This window comes from Chinchilla lanigera, unplaced genomic scaffold (assembly GCF_000276665.1).
Source record: "Chinchilla lanigera isolate Chin_1 unplaced genomic scaffold, ChiLan1.0 scaffold00046, whole genome shotgun sequence".
NCBI classification, from domain to species: Eukaryota; Metazoa; Chordata; class Mammalia; order Rodentia; family Chinchillidae; genus Chinchilla; species Chinchilla lanigera.
The window spans coordinates 18,917,245-18,925,609 of NW_004955447.1; the positions used below are offsets into that span (position 1 = coordinate 18,917,245).

The following is an 8,365-nucleotide window of genomic DNA, read 5'->3' on the forward strand; positions in this document are numbered from 1 at the left end:
GGAGCCTTCCGGAGCCCGGGTCGGCCCCACCGCGCCGCCGCAGCCGCCGCCCGCAGGCCGGCCTGGCCTGCCCTGTCTGGGCGCCGAGCTCTCTCCCTTGCAACTTTTCTTCGCCGATTGCTGGAAGTTGTTGCTTCCGGGCGCAGGTTCGGCATAGCCTCGTTTCCTGCATTCGCAGAGGCTGATTCGGAGGGCGAAATGCTCGTTGATCGTTCTGGGTTTTTCCTGCCCTCCCGCTGTCGTTCCTCGACATGCCCCTAAAATCACATTTCTTACGGATTTGCAGTTGTGTGGGACCTCTGCTGGGACCCGATTTGGGGGTGGCGGGGAGGAGGCTTGAGGTATGTGTTTTGAGAGGCAAGAGCTCTAGAGAGAACTGAGTTTACCCTAACCTTTGAACTATGGGAAATACTACCTGGACTGTACTGGCTGAGACACTTGTGGAAGGAGGAAATCATAACAAAACAGGTTGCCGGAGTCTGTCGGATTAGGGGAAGACTAGATGGGAATAAGATTGGCTTGGCAGATAGCATCTATAAAGTCGATTTCTACTATTAAAGTTTAGGCATGACGATGAGCAACAGCAACTTTTACTATTGATGAAACAGTTATGAGGTCTTTTAATTTTCAGCATTATCACTCTGCTGCACCTGTCAGTACTTGTATCAGAAATCAGAAACAATGTGTCCCATGTTAGAGGCCTTATTTAGAAGTGTTTTTATAAGCATTCAATTTTAACCTTTTTTTTCCTTGTGCGTTTCTTTGTAGAAAACTTGCATGTGCAAGTTACCACTCTATAAACAAAGTAGCCTTGAGTGTATTATTCTGTAGTCTTTCTTTAACTACTCATTATCAAAAGTAGCTTTTCATCCTGCTTTCTCTTACATTCTGAGTTACAGTATTTTAAAAAATTACTTCTTTAGGGAGGGCGAATTTGTTGGGACACCTGTTTTAGGTTTTGTTTTTGATTTCAGCAACCCTAGCTTTTAAATGTGTTTATTGATTACTTCAGTCTCAATTTAGTAGCTTCTGAGACTTGTGGAACATAAATTGCCAGGTTCAGTAGTAACAACAAAGAAGCTATACTTGGGAAACTGAAAGCCAATTTCAGATAGTGATGTTTGAAAGACTATTCTTTTTGTAGAAATTAGAAAACAAAGACACAACAGTCTTTTTGTAGCCATCTTGATGGTGTCTAGCATTGTTACACTTCATAGTCCTTTTTTTCTCTTTTGATCTGTGATAAGGAGATAAGGCGAGCTTCTAGGTATAATAGTTCCTTTCCATTGCATTATAAAAAGTAGACTGTTAAAAAACAAATTTCAAAATTTTTGTCTTGTTTACTTACTTGCTTATTTCAACAATACAGGAGAGAATTTCAAGCTTTTTAAAAAGAAGACATGAAAAGACAATGTTCAGAAAGAATTATCTTCAAATACCTAGGCTATATTTCTTGGACAACCTGTTTTTTTCCTGATATGTGTTCTATATATTTTTTTTAAACCTCTTTGGCCCAGGGGTTGAACCTAGGTCCTTGCACATGCTAGGCAAATGCTACCGCTGTGATGCATGGACCAATCTTTAAAAAAAATTTTTTTTGGGAAACAGAGTCTTGCTAGGTTTTCCAGGCTGGCCTCAGATTTTCTGTCCTCCTGTCTCAGCCTCCTGAGAAACTACAATTACAGCTGTAGACCAGTACACAGTGTTTTATATGTACACATTGCAGGATGTTTCTTAAGTTGTGGAATGTGCCTTGAAATCCTTGGGAACTGGACTGTCCACCATTTCTGTGCATATTTGCTGTGTCACTTTATGCCTTTCTAGTGACCAAATAAATGCTTTATCTTGGGTCTTAGTGACAGAAAAAGATAAAAATATAATGCTCTACAAAGATGAGATACTTACTGTACTTTTAAAATTTATTTTTATTCAACATTTCTGAACAAGGTACATCAAATAGCAGCAGTTGGCTTACTGTCAGGGTAAGATTTGTTAATCTGGATGTGCATTGTTCTGTATATAAAAATGATTTAATTTTATAATATCCATTGTAGAGGTGTCTTGTGATTATGATTATCATCACAACTATTAGAAGTAGGTTTAATTTGTCAACATTTGTTAAGTACCCATTTATTTAAGGAGTGTTATGGGAGATAAGGTAGAAATGGATGAGTCTCATGCCCAAATGTACACAGTTTAGTAGGAAGAATCAAAATTACCACCCTTAGGAAAAAAGCAATGGGTATCTCAGTACAGTGACAAATGCAGAGTGACTGTGACTCAAAATTCATGCCAAAATTGTAAGGGAACATTGGAATAATAGAAGAAACCTGGGTGGTGTGAGAAAACTTTCATAGCATTAGCATATTTAGTAGTAGATTTTAAAATACTTTTTGTAAATTATTTTTGGATTGGGTGTGCATTGTCTGCTTGAGCTAGTTTTGTATGTAAAGTTTTGTTTGGGATAGGGTGTCTGCATGTGGGGAGTGGGCGCAGGCGTTTGCTCTAAATTGCAGCTACTGTTACCTAGCAAGGAGGCCCATCCCTTGGCCCAAAGGCAGACTTCATCTTTCCTCCAAGTTCTTCCTTGGCTTTTGAAAAAGATCGTAAGTGACGACTCTTGCATATAATCCTCGTGCAGTCTAGGCTGTGGCCGTATGTTGGTTATAGTATGGCTATGAGTACATGTCCTTCATTAGATTGCAGTTTGGTGAAAATCATTAACAGATGTTAGGACGTATCATTTTTACTGTTGCCTAGAGTATATGAGCAGTTTTATTAGCCCACCAATATTCCATAAACCGTGAACAGTAAAGAAGCTTAAATAGGAAAATATATATCATCAAAGTTTCACATGGTCATTGTATGACATTGATATGAAAGAAATGTATACTTTAGAAATGTTATGCTCCCTACCACTGCCTTTAGCACATTTTAACTATTGCTAATGATTTGCTGATTATTCTTCCAGTCTTTGCCCTACTACTTTTACCCTCAGGACTATTTTATTTATTTTATTTTTTTTTTACTTTTTAATATTTATTGTTTATAAAAAAGCATCAAAAATTTCAACATTGACTGATTTTTGGTGTACAGTCTAAAAAAGAGTATCAAAAATAAATTCTCATATGAACTACAATGAAAATATCAATAGCACTCCAAAAAAGAAATAATCTTTACTTTAATTATCACACCTAAGGCAGTCTGCACACATGACAGCAGCATGTTCCGTACACACACATCGTTTACCCTTGACAGCACATGTATTTTGCTTTCTTGGCCTTTTTGTGGAACATGTCCTACAAAAAGGACTATTTTAAACTCATCCTTGAAAGTTTTATTTAGTTAAGTTGTGCTTTTTGGGAATAACAAAAGCTAATTATTTTTATATACTTACTTATTGTTAATTTCTCCAAGCTCTGTAATTGTTTTACCTTTAGTAAAATGTGTTTAAATGTAGACCAAAATCCTTTCAAAAATTAATCAAAACTGATATGCTAGAATATTTTACCTGTCTTTATCCTAAAATATTTTTGAAGTACATGTTAAGTATAATTTGATTCTTCTCATCTCTAGAAAAAACCTTAAAATTACTCTGAGACTGCCAATATACTCCACACAGTAACCCAAAGAAATATATGTTTGTTTATGATCACAGAAGGCTTTATTCTAACTTTAGATTGGTAATTATGATAAAGGCATTAAAATTTAGGCTAATGAAATGTTTGAGATCTGTTGTAGTTGCTGCTTTAAGCTAGCCCAGAGGAGAAAAAGGTTTTCCAAAGGTTCCTAAAGAGAAAGCTTAGCTGCAAGCTGTGAGGTGGCCTAACCAGTCAGATAATTTCCATTCATTAGCAAAATTTTTGAGGATTGCACCTACTGTGTGTACCAGAATAGGCACTGAGGGCTGTGTGTGGAGGTGTGTGCCTGTAATCCCAGCACTCAGGAGGCTGAAGCAAGTGTTTGAGGCCAGCCTGAGCTACATAGCGAGACCCTGTCTTAAAAAAAAAAATTAAAAACAACAGCAACAAAGTAGGCATTGGCAGTGGGTGCTTTACGATGTGTGATGACATCAGCTGTATTATCTACCCGCTAGTTTACTGATCTGTATCACTTCGTCCAAGTTATTTTAGTAAACTGACCTGGCCTTCCACAGGAGGTGGGTTAAGGCCTGTGGAGCCTGTTGAGTGTGAGCCCTGGGGTTGTATTTTGGGATTGCAACCACTGCTCTTCCTATCAGGCAGATTATTTCTGAAATTCTGCAAATATAGATGTGCCTTTCCTTACTTTACAGAATTCATCCATCTTGAAGAACATTGTTGAGAGGCTATAACTGAATCTTATCAAGTGAATAGTAACACCACATTTAGGCTTGTTTTAAGCCTAAATGTTAAAATAGATGTCTTTATCAGGATTTTTTGTTATGAAAGGAATTGCTTTGAAAAATTATTTGTATTAAAATGTAGTATGAAATGTTTTTAACTTACAGAATAGATTCCTACCTACTCCTGGCCCACACTTGTAGGGCAAGTGCAATATTTGTAGAGGAAATAAACAAACCCTCCCTCATGAAAGGGGTTGGATTAATTGTTGAGAAAGGGCCTATGTGGGACTTTCAGGATGGGGTCAGCCAGGCCAGAAAAGTACCTGATGGTAGGGTGGGTCTTCTGGAGTTTAAGTATCATGTCACAATTCTGACTTGTCATTTTGTGAAGAATTAAAAATTTAAAATAGCAGCTTTATTGAAGTGTAGCTCACATAATACAATTCACTTATTTAAAATATACATTTCAGTGGTTTTTAGTATATCCCAGAGCCAGCATTAACCACAGTCTGGCTTTAGAACTTTCATCACAATCCTTTTCCCACCTCGCCCTCCAGCCCTAGGCAGCCACAGGTCTACATTCTATCTTTGCCTGTTCTGGACATTTTGTGTAGATGAAAAATAATATTTTAGTAAATGTATATTCATGTGTAACTTGGTCCCCTAAATGTGTATAAATCTTAGGAGTATCTCCAGGTGGGTGTTTTTATGCTGTGTGTAGTTCCAAGTCCAGAAAGATTTTCTTCAAACAGAAATTTATCAAATCCTTATTCTACCTATGCATGGACAATAATGGGAAGAGACTTTTTATCTTAGGAAAATCATTAGACTCATTTTGATGACAATGTTTATACTTATTTAATCATTTGATGACTCTTAAACAATTTCACATTGTGTAGACTAGGCTTAAATAAAGGGCAGCACTTTAAAAAACGTTAAAAATACTTAGTAAATTCTACTCATTATTGAATGTAATGTGAATTTTGCCCCTTACTGTGCCGCAGTGTTGTACTGGTTGACTAATAACAGTGCTTCATAGGTTGGTCGTGATGAACTTGTATCACCTGTGCACGTTGCAGATGACCTGGTGGGCCTTTAATAAGTTCTTATTGATTGCTTGATCAGTATGATCATGGATATTTTCCTCAGCTCTTCTAGTCCTTATTTTCCATCTTATAATAATAATAGTTAAGTTTATTGACTGCTTACTAAGTAATGTGAAAATTATTTTATGTACTCTTAAGGTTGCAGGGTACAGTTTATTTTTTGAGGATCTTCTGTAATTATCTCCTTTGATTATTGTGTTAGAGCTTTCTGCTTGAGTCTTTGTCTTCTTAAGATTATTTTGAGTGACCATTTTTGATCAAACCTAAGACATCTTAATTCTTGTGCTTTTTTGGTCTTCCTAGGAGGTATCAATAGAAAGTTTTTACCAACTATATCCTGTTGTTGGATGACAGCAGTAATAAGATACATCACTATTTCATAGCCTTCATACTCCAGGGAAGTTTTTAATTGTTTTTAAAGGACATCTGAAAATTGATGAAAAAGAACAGTATTTTGTTCTCCTACTGCAATATAACCTCATTTTTAGTATTACTACAGTGCAAGCACTCTACCAACTCCAGCTTCATTTTCCAGATTTGTGAAATACTCACGTATATTCTTTGTTCCCTGAATGGATTTCAGCATAATATTTTAACTTCTCCTGATTCCTTCGTTTGTTTTGTTTTTCATAGGTCTCCTTATGTTATGGTAACCTTCAGATATGATTTCACTCAGTTCAATACCAAAGGATGTTGGAAAGATAGTTTAGTTTGTAGTTTTATTCTTCATTTTAAAATTTAAGGTGGATTGTCATGTCTATAATACTGATAAAAATGTTAGTTTGATGTTTCCATTTATGTACGTGGAATGTTAGTGAACTCACAACAATTTATTTGCAGAAGAAAATCAGTCGTTAGGGTTCTGGCCAGCAGTGTGTACAGACCACCACATTTTGTTTGTTTGGGAAACCCATTTCTTATTAAACTGTGTCTGGTTTTGGGGTTTGATTTACTTATTATTTTACTTGTAGCTGTTGTGTCTTTCTTGGCTCCCATTGCATCTGCCTGTAGTAGTGTCTTTCTCTTGCTTATTTGATGCTTTCAGTGGGCTGTGAGAACAGAACATATAACCACACTTGTTGAATAGTGGCAGATCATTCTGAGTGAGGAACCAGAGCAATTGTGTGTGGAGCTGTATTGCTAGGACCTAGTTATATTGGATTTTTAATGCTTCTTTCCTAGTTTTGGACTGTTAGGAATAGGTCATGTGTCTGGATGATAGAGAAAGATATAACGAGATGGTGTAATTACTTATGGATATTTAACATTCCTGAAAATGAAGCTCTTGTATTCATATTAGTAAGTCTGACTCGTGTCTGGCTTGTTTCATTTAGCAGTGTTCTCCAGGTCCATCCACATTGCGGTAAATGGCAAGAGCTCCTCCTTTTTTGAGTTAGAATCATAATTCATTATGTACAGATACACCACAGCTTCTTTATGTGCCCACTGATGGATGCCCAAGTTATTTCTGTGTTGTGGTTATTGGGGATGATGCTGCAGTGAGCATGGAAGTGCAGCTGGCTGTCTCTGCAAGGTGCTCATTACATACCCAGAAGAGGGATTGCTGGGTCATACGGTAGTTCTATTTTACATTTCTTTAGGAATCTCTGTACTGTTCTCGGTAGTGGCTATGCCAAGCTGCATTTCTGCCAGCAGTGACATGAACAAGGGTTCCCTTTATTCCATTCTTACCAACACTCATTATCACTTGTCTTTTTGATAATGCCTGTTCTAACAAGTATGAGATGGCACCTCACAGTGGTACTAATTTGAGTTTCCCTGATGGCAGAAGGATGCTGAACACCCTTTTATGTATCTGTTGGCCATTTTATGTCACCTTTAGAGGAATGTTTATTAAAATCCAGTTATATGGGACTGGGGATTTAGCTCAGCGGCAAAAGCGCCTGCCTGGCAAGCGCAAGGTCGTGAGTTCAGTTCCCGGTACTGGAGAAAAACAAAAAACAAAAAACAAAACAAAACAAAACAAAAAATCCAGTTATATGTTTTCTTGCTATTCAATTAAATGAATTCTTTATAAATCTTGACTGTTGACCCCTTATCTCATACATAATTAACAGATATTTTTACCAAATGTGAAAGTTGCTTCATTATTTATATCCTTTTAGCCTGAGCTTTTGATGTAATATCTAAGAAATCATCGCTAGAGCCAATGTCAAGGAGCTTTCCCCTCCACTTTCTCCTAGGAGTGTATGGTTTCAGGTTTTACATTTAGGTGTTTTATCAATTTTGACTTGGTTTTTGTGTAAGGTAAGGGTTCAGATTCACTATTCTGCAAGTAGAAATCCCATTTCCCTAGCACCATTTATTGAAGACTATTTTTTTTCTATTGTGTCTTAGTGGTGCCTTTCTGTGTTTCTATTATGTTTTATTAGTACCTGTTTGCAGTCTATAATGATTACATTTATTGTGGGGAGTTGGTACATGTTTATAACACATCTTACGTTTTATTTTTCATTCCCTTCCCCTCCTCACATTTACCTGCCCTTCTGAAGCAATTAATTGGCTATATAGGTTTGGATTTATTTTTGAGATCTCTCTTCTGTCTGGGTATCTTTAATTTCCATTTAAGGAACTAAAGAAGTTTGTGTTTTTGTACCAGTACCATACTGTTTTAATGATAGCTTTGTAATATAATTTTAAATTAGGAAGTATGCTTCCACCCTTTACCCCCCCCCAACAGAATTGCTGTTTGGAATCTTTTGGGGTTCCATACAAATTTTAAAGTTGTTTTTCCTCTATCTGCAAAGAATGTCTTGGGTTTTTGACAGAGATTGCCTTGAATATATATTTCTTTAGGTGTTATGGACTGTGTACGTGTGTATGGTGTGTGTGTGTGTGTGTGTGTGTGTGTGTGTGTGTGTGTTATTGGGAGCAGAATCCAGAGCCTTGCCTTTCACTGAGTCTATTACTATAC

At 36.9% G+C, this 8,365-nt stretch overlaps 1 protein-coding gene across 6 annotated transcripts in view; it reads left to right on the top strand.

The window, feature by feature from the left end:
* The window catches only part of Fryl (FRY-like), a 266,366-nt gene that overhangs the window by 874 nt on the left and 257,127 nt on the right, over positions 1 to 8,365 (top strand). The window lies entirely within an intron of this gene.